General features: G+C 47.5%; 16 non-coding genes across 16 annotated transcripts; 10 read left to right on the plus strand and 6 right to left on the minus strand.

The window, feature by feature from the left end:
* The first annotated feature begins 444 nt into the window (after positions 1–444).
* Positions 445–516, plus strand: trnae-uuc (transfer RNA glutamic acid (anticodon UUC)). Its single transcript has one exon. It is a non-coding gene; the product is annotated as a tRNA-Glu (tRNA).
* A 956-nt stretch (positions 517–1,472) lies between these two features.
* trnae-uuc (transfer RNA glutamic acid (anticodon UUC)) lies at positions 1,473–1,544 on the plus strand. The gene has a single exon. It is a non-coding gene; the product is annotated as a tRNA-Glu (tRNA).
* Positions 1,545–1,885: 341 nt separating this feature from the next.
* On the minus strand, positions 1,886–1,958 carry trnag-ccc (transfer RNA glycine (anticodon CCC)). Its single transcript has one exon. It is a non-coding gene; the product is annotated as a tRNA-Gly (tRNA).
* A 1,133-nt stretch (positions 1,959–3,091) lies between these two features.
* On the plus strand, positions 3,092–3,163 carry trnae-uuc (transfer RNA glutamic acid (anticodon UUC)). Its single transcript has one exon. It is a non-coding gene; the product is annotated as a tRNA-Glu (tRNA).
* Positions 3,164–3,504: 341 nt separating this feature from the next.
* trnag-ccc (transfer RNA glycine (anticodon CCC)) lies at positions 3,505–3,577 on the minus strand. The gene has a single exon. It is a non-coding gene; the product is annotated as a tRNA-Gly (tRNA).
* Positions 3,578–4,471: 894 nt separating this feature from the next.
* Positions 4,472–4,543, plus strand: trnae-uuc (transfer RNA glutamic acid (anticodon UUC)). The gene has a single exon. It is a non-coding gene; the product is annotated as a tRNA-Glu (tRNA).
* A 341-nt stretch (positions 4,544–4,884) lies between these two features.
* Positions 4,885–4,957, minus strand: trnag-ccc (transfer RNA glycine (anticodon CCC)). The gene has a single exon. It is a non-coding gene; the product is annotated as a tRNA-Gly (tRNA).
* A 1,149-nt stretch (positions 4,958–6,106) lies between these two features.
* On the plus strand, positions 6,107–6,178 carry trnae-uuc (transfer RNA glutamic acid (anticodon UUC)). The gene has a single exon. It is a non-coding gene; the product is annotated as a tRNA-Glu (tRNA).
* A 708-nt stretch (positions 6,179–6,886) lies between these two features.
* trnae-uuc (transfer RNA glutamic acid (anticodon UUC)) lies at positions 6,887–6,958 on the plus strand. The gene has a single exon. It is a non-coding gene; the product is annotated as a tRNA-Glu (tRNA).
* Positions 6,959–7,299: 341 nt separating this feature from the next.
* On the minus strand, positions 7,300–7,372 carry trnag-ccc (transfer RNA glycine (anticodon CCC)). The gene has a single exon. It is a non-coding gene; the product is annotated as a tRNA-Gly (tRNA).
* A 1,121-nt stretch (positions 7,373–8,493) lies between these two features.
* On the plus strand, positions 8,494–8,565 carry trnae-uuc (transfer RNA glutamic acid (anticodon UUC)). The gene has a single exon. It is a non-coding gene; the product is annotated as a tRNA-Glu (tRNA).
* Positions 8,566–8,906: 341 nt separating this feature from the next.
* trnag-ccc (transfer RNA glycine (anticodon CCC)) lies at positions 8,907–8,979 on the minus strand. The gene has a single exon. It is a non-coding gene; the product is annotated as a tRNA-Gly (tRNA).
* Positions 8,980–10,096: 1,117 nt separating this feature from the next.
* trnae-uuc (transfer RNA glutamic acid (anticodon UUC)) lies at positions 10,097–10,168 on the plus strand. Its single transcript has one exon. It is a non-coding gene; the product is annotated as a tRNA-Glu (tRNA).
* Positions 10,169–11,124: 956 nt separating this feature from the next.
* On the plus strand, positions 11,125–11,196 carry trnae-uuc (transfer RNA glutamic acid (anticodon UUC)). Its single transcript has one exon. It is a non-coding gene; the product is annotated as a tRNA-Glu (tRNA).
* Positions 11,197–11,538: 342 nt separating this feature from the next.
* trnag-ccc (transfer RNA glycine (anticodon CCC)) lies at positions 11,539–11,611 on the minus strand. The gene has a single exon. It is a non-coding gene; the product is annotated as a tRNA-Gly (tRNA).
* A 1,149-nt stretch (positions 11,612–12,760) lies between these two features.
* trnae-uuc (transfer RNA glutamic acid (anticodon UUC)) lies at positions 12,761–12,832 on the plus strand. Its single transcript has one exon. It is a non-coding gene; the product is annotated as a tRNA-Glu (tRNA).
* Positions 12,833–13,034: the final 202 nt, after the last annotated feature.

The raw sequence follows: 13,034 nt of genomic DNA on the forward strand, positions 1-13,034 counted from the left end.
CAAATTGAGTTATTGTCCAGGTAACTTACGATACGTAGTGTTAAACAAGAAAAGTACACAATCAGGAAACCGAGACGACGGCATCAACTTGTTCTTTGATTCGTTAAATATTCATGTGGATCTGCATACCGACAGTGCTTTGATGTCAGCAGGATGGGACACGCTCCCGATCGACTCTCCTCCGGCTCTTGCTGAACACCATTCCGGCATATTTCCATAAGCTTCAGCTTTGCTTAAATTCTCCCTGTCCCGTCGTTGGAGTATTTTTGTCTCCGTCTCGCACGATGGGAGGTCATGAGCCAATAAGCTGAGTCTCCATGGACAGTGAGTGGCAGCTGTCTTTGGCCCAAGAATCTGTCTCTTTAAGGGTGATTTAGTTGTTTTAAGGGTAGTGTGATTTTTCCTTTTTCCAAGCTCTGGGACCCTAAACTGTTGACTCTCGACTCCCTGGTGGTCTAGTGGCTAGGATTCGGCGCTTTCACCGCCGCGGCCCGGGTTCGATTCCCGGTCAGGGAACTTGCTTTTGACGCTGCCTGAAACGGGTAAAGACCAAGGAACGCTTCTTTGCCTTTTTTCAAAGGATCACCTCCACAGCCAAATTCCATGGTCCTATTTGTCTGGATCCGGATCGTCTAGTGGCTAGGATTCGGCGCTCTCACACGCCGCGGCCCGGGTTTGAAACCCCTCCTCAGGGAACGCTCTTCTCTTGTTGCCTTCTGCTAATGACGTCGCAGGAGGGTCATTTTAGATTGTGATGTTCACAAAAAAATCTCTTTGTTTTAAAGATCCGCCCTTCCTTTGCTCGCGCACCTGTTTAAGAACGATGTTCTCGTCAGGGAGAGTGGTGGAGAGCCTAAAGTTCCCCATCAGCATAGACATGACATTTTTTACCATTGTTCTACGACTCCAGTGTGTAAAAGTTTTATTCACTTTTGGTGTGTTATGTTGAGTAGGTCTATTGACATGCGTTTCTGTGACTGGAGGGTTGTATTCTGCCAAACCGACGATGTCGGCCATTAGTTTGTGCAAATTGAGTTATTGTCCAGGTAACTTACGATACGTAGTGATAAACAAGAAAAGTACACAATCAGGAAACCGAGACGACGGCATCAACTTGTTCTTTGATTCGTTAAATATTCATGTGGATCTGCAAACCGACAGTGCTTTGATGTCAGCAGGATGGGACACGCTCCCGATCGACTCTCCTCCGGCTCTTGCTGAACACACCATTCCGGCATATTTCCATAAGCTTCAGCTTTGCTTAAATTCTCCCTGTCCCGTCGTTGGAGTATTTTTGTCTCCGTCTTGCACGATGGGAGGTCATGAGCCATTAAGCTGAGTCTCCATGGACAGTGAGTGGCAGCTGTCTTTGGCCCAAGAATCTGTCTCTTTAAGGGTGATTTAATTGTTTTAAGGGTAGTGTGATTTTTCCTTTTTCCAAGCTCTGGGACCCTGAACTGTTGACTCTCGACTCCCTGGTGGTCTAGTGGCTAGGATTCGGCGCTTTCACCGCCGCGGCCCGGGTTCGATTCCCGGTCAGGGAACTTGCTTTTGACGCTGCCTGAAACGGGTAAAGACCAAGGAATGCTTCTTTGCCTTTTTTCAAAGGATCACCTCCACAGCCAAATTCCATGGTCCTATTTGCGCACAGAACGTGGATCAACGCTCTCCTCAAATTAGAGTAACAGGCATTGTAGGCGAACCCGTATTTTCTGTGGATTGGCAGCAAAAGGCAAGCAGCCACATTCATTAGCACTACTTTGGGAGAGAGCACCACGCGTGCAGTTACAGTTTCTGAACCTTCGAGGCCACAGTGGTAGGTGTTATGGGAAGGAAAGCTACATTATCCCAAGTAATTCCTCATACCAAAAGGTCCGCCACACAATGCATTGGCCGTGAATCGAACCCGGGTCAACTGCTTGGGAAGCAGCTATGCTCAACCACTATACCACCAACGCGCAGAGGGCACTCCTTGGTATCAACATTTTCCACAATGTGTACATGGGGGAAGGGAACGCGTAGTTAGGGGAGGTCCAAGAGATCACCAAGGTTTATGGACTTTCAAGAAACATATTGGTAGTTTCAGCCTAGGTGGCTTAAATGAGAACTGTGTGCGTCTGGAAAGAACAAGGACTGAAGGACGTCACAGTATGAATGTGAAAAGCCAAATTTGAGCCACGGTATAAAAATAATATTCACTTTTGTGACCTCTTGTGTAACAGGCAATACCTTCCGGATCGTCTAGTGGCTAGGATTCGGCGCTCTCACACGCCGCGGCCCGGGTTTGGCGGCCCGAGTTTGACACCCCTCCTCAGGGAACGCTCTTCTCTTGCTGCCTTCTGCTAATGACGTCGCAGGAGGGTCATTTTAGATTGTGATGTTCACAAAAAAATCTCTTTGTTTTAAAGATCCGCCCTTCCTTTGCTCGCGCACCTGTTTAAGAACGATGTTCTCGTCAGGGAGAGTGGTGGAGAGCCTAAAGTTCCCCATCAGCAGACATGACATTTTTTACCATTGTTCTACGACTCCAGTGTGTAAAAGTTTTATTCACTTTTGGTGTGTTATGTTGAGTAGGTCTATTGACATGCGTTTCTGTGACTGGAGGGTTGTATTCTGCCAAACTGACGATGTCGGCCATTAGTTTATGCAAATTGAGTTATTGTCCAGGTAACTTACGATACGTAGTGTTAAACAAGAAAAGTACACAATCAGGAAACCGAGACGACGGCATCAACTTGTTCTTTGATTCGTTAAATATTCATGTGGATCTGCAAACCGACACTGCTTTGATGTCAGCAGGATGGGACACGCTCCCGATCGACTCTCCTCCGGCTCTTGCTGAACACCATTCCGGCATATTTCCATAAGCTTCAGCTTTGCTTAAATTCTCCCTGTCCCGTCGTTGGAGTATTTTTGTCTCCGTCTCGCACGATGGGAGGTCATGAGCCACTAAGCTGAGTCTCCATGGACAGTGAGTGGCAGCTGTCATTGGCCCAGGAATCTGTCTCTTTAAGGGTGATTTAGTTGTTTTAAGGGTAGTGTGATTTTTCCTTTTTCCAAGCTCTTGGACCCTGAACTGTTGACTCTCGACTCCCTGGTTGTCTAGTGGCTAGGATTTGGCGCTTTCACCGCCGCGGCCCGGGTTCGATTCCCGGTCAGGGAACTTGCTTTTGACGCTGTCTGAAACGGGTAAAGACCAAGGAACGCTTCTTTGCCTTTTTTCAAAGGATCACCTCCACAGCCAAATTCCATGGTCCTATTTGCGCACAGAACGTGGATCAACGCTCTCCTCAAATTAAAGTAACAGTCATTGTAGGCGAACACGTATTTTCTGTGGATTGGCAGCAAAAGGCAAGCAGCCACATTCATTAGCACTACTTTGGGAGAGAGCACCACACGTGCAGTTGCAGTTTCTGAGCCTTCGAGGCCACAGTGGTAGGTGTTATGGGAAGGAAAGCTACATTATCCCAAGTAATTCCTCATACCAAAAGGTCCGCCACGCAATGCATTGGCCGGGAATCGAACCCGGGTCAACTGCTTGGGAAGCAGCTATGCTCAACCACTATACCACCAACGCGCAGAGGGCACTCCTTGGTCTCAACATTTTCCACAATGTGTACATGGGGGAAGGGAAAGCGTAGTTAGGGGAGGTACAAGAGATCACCAAGGTTTATGGACTTTCAAGAAACATATTGGTAGTTTCAGCCTAGGTGGCTTAAATGAGAACTGTGTGCGTCTGGAAAGAACAAGGACTGAAGGACGTCACAGTATGAATGTGAAAAGCCAAATTTGAGCCACGGTATAAAAATAATATTCACTTTTGTGACCTCTTGTGTAACAGGCAATACCTTCCAGATCGTCTAGTGGCTAGGATTCGGCGCTCTCACACGCCGCGGCCCGGGTTTGACACCCCTCATCAGGGAACGCTCTTCTCTTGCTGCCTTCTGCTAATGACGTCGCAGGAGGGTCATTTTAGATTGTGATGTTCACAAAAAAATCTCTTTGTTTTAAAGATCCGCCCTTCCTTTGCTCGCGCACCTGTTTAAGAACGATGTTCTCGTCAGGGAGAGTGGTGGAGAGCCTAAAGTTCCCCATCAGCATAGACATGACATTTTTTACCATTGTTCTACGACTCCAGTGTGTAAACGTTTTATTCACTTTTGGTGTGTTTGATGAGTAGGTCTATTGACCTGCGTTTCGACTCTCCTCCGGCTCTTGCTGAACACCATTCCGGCATATTTCCATAAGCTTCAGCTTTGCTTAAATTCTCCCTGTCCCGTCGTTGGAGTATTTTTGTCTCCGTCTCGCACGATGGGAGGTCATGAGCCATTAAGCTGAGTCTCCATGGACAGTGAGTGGCAGCTGTCTTTGGCCCAAGAATCTGTCTCTTTAAGGGTGATTTAGTTGTTTTAAGGGTAGTGTGATTTTTCCTTTTTGCAAGCTCTGGGACCCTGAATTGTTGACTCTCGACTCCCTGGTGGTCTAGTGGCTAGGATTCGGCGCTTTCACCGCCGCGGCCCGAGTTCGATTCCCGGTCAGGGAACTTGCTTTTGACGCTGCCTGAAACGGGTAAAGACCAAGGAACGCTTCTTTGCCTTTTTTCAAAGGATCACCTCCACAGCCTAATTCCATGGTCCTATTTGCGCACAGAACGTGGATCAACGCTCTCCTCAAATTAGAGTAACAGTCATTGTAGGCGAACACGTATTTTCTGTGGATTGGCAGCAAAAGGCAAGCAGCCACATTCATTAGCACTACTTTGGGAGAGAGCACCACACGTGCAGTTGCAGTTTCTGAGCCTTCGAGGCCACAGTGGTAGGTGTTATGGGAAGGAAAGCTACATTATCCCAAGTAATTCCTCATACCAAAAGGTCCGCCACGCAATGCATTGGCCGGGAATCGAACCCGGGTCAACTGCTTGGGAAGCAGCTATGCTCAACCACTATACCACCAACGCGCAGAGGACACTCCTTGGTCTCAACATTTTCCACAATGTGTACATGGGGGAAGGGAAAGCGTAGTTAGGGGAGGTCCAAGAGATCACCAAGGTTTATGGACTTTCAAGAAACATATTGGTAGTTTCAGCCTAGGTGGCTTAAATGAGAACTGTGTGCGTCTGGAAAGAACAAGGACTGAAGGACGTCACAGTATGAATGTGAAAAGCCAAATTTGAGCCACGGTATAAAAATAATATTCACTTTTGTGACCTCTTGTGTAACAGGCAATACCTTCCAGATCGTCTAGTGGCTAGGATTCGGCGCTCTCACACGCCGCGGCCCGGGTGTGGCGGCCCGGGTTTGGCGGCCCGGGTTTGACACCCCTCTTCAGGGAACTCTCTTCTCTTGCTGCCTTCTGCTAATGACGTCGCAGGAGGGTCATTTTAGATTGTGATGTTCACAAAAAAATCTCTTTGTTTTAAAGATCCGCCCTTCCTTTGCTCGCGCACCTGTTTAAGAACGATGTTCTCGTCAGGGAGAGTGGTGGAGAGCCTAAAGTTCCCCATCAGCATAGACATGACATTTTTTACCATTGTTCTACGACTCCAGTGTGTAAAAGTTTTATTCACTTTTGGTGTGTTATGTTGAGTAGGTCTATTGACATGCGTTTCTGTGACTGGAGGGTTGTATTCTGCCAAACCGACGATGTCGGCCATTAGTTTATGCAAATTGAGTTATTGTCCAGGTAACTTACGATACGTAGTGTTAAACAAGAAAAGTACACAATCAGGAAACCGAGACGACGGCATCAACTTGTTCTTTGATTCGTTGAATATTCATGTGGATCTGCAAACCGACAGTGCTTTGATGTCAGCAGGATGGGACACGCTCCCGATCGACTCTCCTCCGGCTCTTGCTGAACACCATTCCAGCATATTTCCATAAGCTTCAGCTTTGCTTAAATTCTCCCTGTCCCGTCGTTGGAGTATTTTTGTCTCCGTCTCGTACGATGGGAGGTCATGAGCCACTAAGCTGAGTCTCCATGGACAGTGAGTGGCAGCTGTCTTTGGCCCAGGAATCTGTCTCTTTAAGGGTGATTTAGTTGTTTTAAGGGTAGTGTGATTTTTCCTTTTTCCAAGCTCTGGGACCCTGAACTGTTGACCCTCGACTCCCTGGTGGTCTAGTGGCTAGGATTCGGCGCTTTCACTGCCGCGGCCCGGGTTCGATTCCCGGTCAGGGAACTAGCTTTTGACGCTGCCTGAAACGGGTAAAGACCCAGGAACGCTTCTTTGCCTTTTTTCAAAGGATCACCTCCACAGCCAAACTCCCTGGTCCTATTTGTTTTTCTAAACACATATTGGTAGTTTCAGCCTAGGTGGCTTAAATGAGAACTGTGTGCGTCTCGAAAGAACAAGGACTGAAGGACGTCACAGTATGAATGTGAAAAGCCAAATTTGAGCCACGTTGTATTCTGCCAAACCGACGATGTCGGCCATTAGTTTATGCAAATTGAGTTATTGTCCAGGTAACTTACGATACGTAGTGTTAAACAAGAAAAGTACACAATCAGGAAACCGAGACGACGGCATCAACTTGTTCTTTGATTCGTTAAATATTCATGTGGATCTGCAAACCGACACTGCTTTGATGTCAGCAGGATGGGACACGCTCCCGATCGACTCTCCTCCGGCTCTTGCTGAACACCATTCCGGCATATTTCCATAAGCTTCAGCTTTGCTTAAATTCTCCCTGTCCCGTCGTTGGAGTATTTTTGTCTCCGTCTCGCACGATGGGAGGTCATGAGCCACTAAGCTGAGTCTCCATGGACAGTGAGTGGCAGCTGTCTTTGGCCCAGGAATCTGTCTCTTTAAGGGTGATTTAGTTGTTTTAAGGGTAGTGTGATTTTTCCTTTTTCCAAGCTCTTGGACCCTGAACTGTTGACTCTCGACTCCCTGGTTGTCTAGTGGCTAGGATTCGGCGCTTTCACCGCCGCGGCCCGGGTTCGATTCCCGGTCAGGGAACTTGCTTTTGACGCTGCCTGAAACGGGTAAAGACCCAGGAACGTTTCTTTGCCTTTTTTCAAAGGATCACCTCCACAGCCAAATTCCCTGGTCCTATTTGCACACAGAACGTGGATCAACGCTCTCCTCAAATTAGAGTAACAGGCATTGTAGGCGAACCCGTATTTTCTGTGGATTGGCAGCAAAAGGCAAGCAGCCACATTCATTAGCACTACTTTGGGAGAGAGCACCACGCGTGGAGTTGCAGTTTCTGAGCCTTCGAGGCCACAGTGGTAGGTGTTATGGGAAGAAAAGCTACATTATTCCAAGTAATTCCTCATACCAAAAGGCCCACCACGCAATGCATTGGCCGGGAATCGAACCCAGGTCAACTGCTTGGGAAGCAGCTATGCTCAACCACTATACCACCAACGTGCAGAGGGCACTCCTTGGTCTCAACATTTTCCACAATGTGTACATGGGGGAAGGGAAAGCGTAGTTAGGGGAGGTCCAAGAGATCACCAAGGTTTATGGACTTTCAAGAAACATATTGGTAGTTTCAGCCTAGGTGGCTTAAATGAGAACTGTGTGCGTCTGGAAAGAACAAGGACTGAAGGACGTCACAGTATGAATGTGAAAAGCCAAATTTGAGCCACGGTATAAAAATAATATTCACTTTTGTGACCTCTTGTGTAACAGGCAATACCTTCCAGATCGTCTAGTGGCTAGGATTCGGCGCTCTCACACGCCGCGGCCCGGGTTTGACACCCCTCATCAGGGAACGCTCTTCTCTTGCTGCCTTCTGCTAATGACGTCGCAGGAGGGTCATTTTAGATTGTGATGTTCACAAAAAAATCTCTTTGTTTTAAAGATCCGCCCTTCCTCTGCTCGCGCACCTATTTAAGAACGATGTTCTCGTCATGGAGAGTCGTGGAGAGCCTAAATTTCCCCATCAGCATGGACATGACATTTTTTACCATTGTTCTACGACTCGTGTGTGTAAAAGTTTTATTCACTTTTGGTGTGTTATGTTGAGTAGGTCTATTGACATGCATTTCTGTGACTGGAGGGTTGTATTCTGCCAAACCGACGATGTCGGCCATTAGTTTATGCAAATTGAGTTATTGTCCAGGTAACTTACGATACGTAGTGTTAAACAAGAAAAGTACACAATCAGGAAACCGAGACGACGGCATCAACTTGTTTTTTGATTCGTTAAATATTCCTGTGGATCTGCAAACCGACAGTGCTTTGATGTCAGCAGGATGGGACACGCTCACGATCGACTCTCCTCCGGCTCTTGCTGAACACCATTCCGGCATATTTCCATAAGCTTCAGCTTTGCTTAAATTCTCCCTGTCCCGTCGTTGGAGTATTTTTGTCTCCGTCTCGCACGATGGTAGGTCATGAGCCACAAAGCTGAGTCTCCATGGACAGTGAGTGGCAGCTGTCTTTGGCCCAGGAGTCTGTCTCTTTAAGGGTGATTTAGTTGTTTTAAGGGTAGTGTGATTTTTCCTTTTTCCAAGCTCTGGGACCCTGAACTGTTGACTCTGGACTCCCTGGTGGTCTAGTGGCTAGGATTCGGCGCTTTCACCGCCGCGCCCCGGGTTCGATTCCCGGTCAGGGAACTTGCTTTTGACGCTGCCTGAAACGGGTAAAGACCAAGGAACGCTTCTTTGCCTTTTTTCAAAGGATCACTTCCACAGCCAAATTCCATGGTCCTATTTGCGCACAGAACGTGGATCAACGCTCTCCTCAAATTAGAGTAACAGGCATTGTAGGCGAACCCGTATTTTCTGTGGATTGGCAGCAAAAGGCAAGCAGCCACATTCATTAGCACTACTTTGGGAGAGAGCACCACGCGTGCAGTTGCAGTTTCTGAGCCTTCGAGGCCACAGTGGTAGGTGTTATGGGAAGGAAAGCTACATTGTCCCAAGTAATTCCTCATACCAAAAGGTCCGCCACACAATGCATTGGCCGTGAATCGAACCCGGGTCAACTGCTTGGGAAGCAGCTATGCTCAACCACTATACCACCAACGCGCAGAGAGCATTCCTTGGTCTCAACATTTTCCACGATGTATACATGGGGGAAGGGAAAGCGTAGTTAGGGGAGGTCCAAGAGATCACCAAGATTTATGGACTTTCAAGAAACATATTGGTAGTTTCAGCCTAGGTGGCTTAAATGAGAACTGTGTGCGTCTGGAAAGAACAAGGACTGAAGGACGTCACAGTATGAATGTGAAAAGCCAAATTTGAGCTACGGTATAAAAATAATATTCACTTTTGTGACCTCTTGTGTAACAGGCAATACCTTCCAGATCGTCTAGTGGCTAGGATTCGGCGCTCTCACACGCCGCGGCCCGGGTTTGACACCCCTCCTCAGGGAACGCTCTTCTCTTGCTGCCTTCTGCTAATGACGGCGCAGGAGGGTCATTTTAGATTGTGATGTTCACAAAAAAATCTCTTTGTTTTAAAGATCCGCCCTTCCTTTGCTTGCGCACCTGTTTAAGAACGATGTTCTCGTCAGGGAGAGTGGTGGAGAGCCTAAAGTTCCCCATCAGCATAGACATGACATTTTTTACCATTGTTCTACGACTCCATTGTGTAAAAGTTTTATTCAATTTTGGTGTGTTATGTTGAGTAGGTCTATTGACATGCGTTTCTGTGACTGGAGGGTTGTATTCTGCCAAACCTGCTAAACCATTAGTTTATGCAAATTGAGTTATTGTCCAGGTAACTTACGATACGTAGTGTTAAACAAGAAAAGTACACAATCAGGAAACCGAGACGACGGCATCAACTTGTTCTTTGATTCGTTAAATATTCATGTGGATCTGCATACCGACAGTGCTTTGATGTCAGCAGGATGGGACACGCTCCCGATCGACTCTCCTCCGGCTCTTGCTGAACACCATTCCGGCATATTTCCATAAGCTTCAGCTTTGCTTAAATTCTCCCTGTCCTGTCGTTGGAGTATTTTTGTCTCCGTCTCGCACGATGGGAGGTCATGAGCCAATAAGCTGAGTCTCCATGGACAGTGAGTGGCAGCTGTCTTTGGCCCAAGAATCTGTCTCTTTAAGGGTGATTTAGTTGTTTTAAGGGTAGTGTGATTTTTCCTTTTTCCAAGCTCTGGGACCCTGAACTGTTGACTCTCGACTCCCTGGTGGTCTAGTGGCTAGGATTCGGCGCTTTCACCGCCGCGGCCCGGGTTCGATTCCCGGTCAGGGAACTTGCTTTTGACGCTGCCTGAAACGGGTAAAGACCAAGGAACGCTTCTTTGCCTTTTTTCAAAGGATCACCTCCACAGCCAAATTCCATGGTCCTATTTGTCTGGATCCGGATCGTCTAGTGGCTAGGATTCGGCGCTCTCACACGCCGCGGCCCGGGTTTGAAACCCCTCCTCAGGGAACGCTCTTCTCTTGTTGCCTTCTGCTAATGACGTCGCAGGAGGGTCATTTTAGATTGTGATGTTCACAAAAAAATCTCTTTGTTTTAAAGATCCGCCCTTCCTTTGCTCGCGCACCTGTTTAAGAACGATGTTCTCGTCAGGGAGAGTGGTGGAGAGCCTAAAGTTCCCCATCAGCATAGACATGACATTTTTTACCATTGTTCTACGACTCCAGTGTGTAAAAGTTTTATTCACTTTTGGTGTGTTATGTTGAGTAGGTCTATTGACATGCGTTTCTGTGACTGGAGGGTTGTATTCTGCCAAACCGACGATGTCGGCCATTAGTTTGTGCAAATTGAGTTATTGTCCAGGTAACTTACGATACGTAGTGATAAACAAGAAAAGTACACAATCAGGAAACCGAGACGACGGCATCAACTTGTTCTTTGATTCGTTAAATATTCATGTGGATCTGCAAACCGACAGTGCTTTGATGTCAGCAGGATGGGACACGCTCCCGATCGACTCTCCTCCGGCTCTTGCTGAACACACCATTCCGGCATATTTCCATAAGCTTCAGCTTTGCTTAAATTCTCCCTGTCCCGTCGTTGGAGTATTTTTGTCTCCGTCTTGCACGATGGGAGGTCATGAGCCATTAAGCTGAGTCTCCATGGACAGTGAGTGGCAGCTGTCTTTGGCCCAAGAATCTGTCTCTTTAAGGGTGATTTAATTGTTTTAAGGGTAGTGTGATTTTTCCTTTTTCCAAGCTCTGGGACCCTGAACTGTTGACTCTCGACTCCCTGGTGGTCTAGTGGCTAGGATTCGGCGCTTTCACCGCCGCGGCCCGGGTTCGATTCCCGGTCAGGGAACTTGCTTTTGACGCTGCCTGAAACGGGTAAAGACCAAGGAACGCTTCTTTGCCTTTTTTCAAAGGATCACCTCCACAGCCAAATTCCATGGTCCTATTTGCGCACAGAACGTGGATCAACGCTCTCCTCAAATTAGAGTAACAGGCATTGTAGGCGAACCCGTATTTTCTGTGGATTGGCAGCAAAAGGCAAGCAGCCACATTCATTAGCACTACTTTGGGAGAGAGCCCCACGCGTGCAGTTGCAGTTTCTGAGCCTTCGAGGCCACATTGGTAGGAGTTATGGGAAGGAAAGCTACATGATCCCAAGTAATTCCTCATACTAAAAAGCCCAACCACGCAATGCATTGGCCAGGAATCGAACCCGGGTCAACTGCTTGGGAAGCAGCTATGCTCAACCACTATACCACCAACGCGCAGAGGACACTCCTTGGTCTCAACATTTTCCACGATGTGTACATGGGGGAAGGGAAAGCGTAGTTAGGGGAGGTCCAAGAGATCACCAAGGTTTATGGACTTTCAAGAAACATATTGGTAGTTTCAGCCTAGGTGGCTTAAATGAGAACTGTGTGCGTCTGGAAAGAACAAGGACTGAAGGACGTCACAGTATGAATGTGAAAAGCCAAATTTGAGCCACGGTATAAAAATAATATTCACTTTTGTGACCTCTTGTGTAACAGGCAATACCTTCCGGATCGTCTAGTGGCTAGGATTCGGCGCTCTCACACGCCGCGGCCCGGGTGTGGCGGCCCGGGTTTGGCGGCCCGGGTTTGACACCCCTCTTCAGGGAACTCTCTTCTCTTGCTGCCTTCTGCTAATGACGTCGCAGGAGGGTCATTTTAGATTGTGATGTTCACAAAAAAATCTCTTTGTTTTAAAGATCCGCCCTTCCTTTGCTCGCGCACCTGTTTAAGAACGATGTTCTCGTCAGGGAGAGTGGTGGAGAGCCTAAAGTTCCCCATCAGCATAGACATGACATTTTTTACCATTGTTCTACGACTCCAGTGTGTAAAAGTTTTATTCACTTTTGGTGTGTTATGTTGAGTAGGTCTATTGACATGCGTTTCTGTGACTGGAGGGTTGTATTCTGCCAAACCGACGATGTCGGCCATTAGTTTATGCAAATTGAGTTATTGTCCAGGTAACTTACGATACGTAGTGTTAAACAAGAAAAGTACACAATCAGGAAACCGAGACGACGGCATCAACTTGTTCTTTGATTCGTTGAATATTCATGTGGATCTGCAAACCGACAGTGCTTTGATGTCAGCAGGATGGGACACGCTCCCGATCGACTCTCCTCCGGCTCTTGCTGAACACCATTCCAGCATATTTCCATAAGCTTCAGCTTTGCTTAAATTCTCCCTGTCCCGTCGTTGGAGTATTTTTGTCTCCGTCTCGTACGATGGGAGGTCATGAGCCACTAAGCTGAGTCTCCATGGACAGTGAGTGGCAGCTGTCTTTGGCCCAGGAATCTGTCTCTTTAAGGGTGATTTAGTTGTTTTAAGGGTAGTGTGATTTTTCCTTTTTCCAAGCTCTGGGACCCTGAACTGTTGACTCTCGACTCCCTGGTGGTCTAGTGGCTAGGATTCGGCGCTTTCACCGCCGCGGCCCGGGTTCGATTCCCGGTCAGGGAACTAGCTTTTGACGCTGCCTGAAACGGGTAAAGACCCAGGAACGCTTCTTTGCCTTTTTTCAAAGGATCACCTCCACAGCCAAACTCCCTGGTCCTATTTGTTTTTCTAAACACATATTGGTAGTTTCAGCCTAGGTGGCTTAAATGAGAACTGTGTGCGTCTCGAAAGAACAAGGACTGAAGGACGTCACAGTATGAATGTG

The sequence above is a fragment of the Channa argus genome, unplaced genomic scaffold (assembly GCF_033026475.1).
Source record: "Channa argus isolate prfri unplaced genomic scaffold, Channa argus male v1.0 Contig038, whole genome shotgun sequence".
Classification (NCBI taxonomy): Eukaryota; Metazoa; Chordata; class Actinopteri; order Anabantiformes; family Channidae; genus Channa; species Channa argus.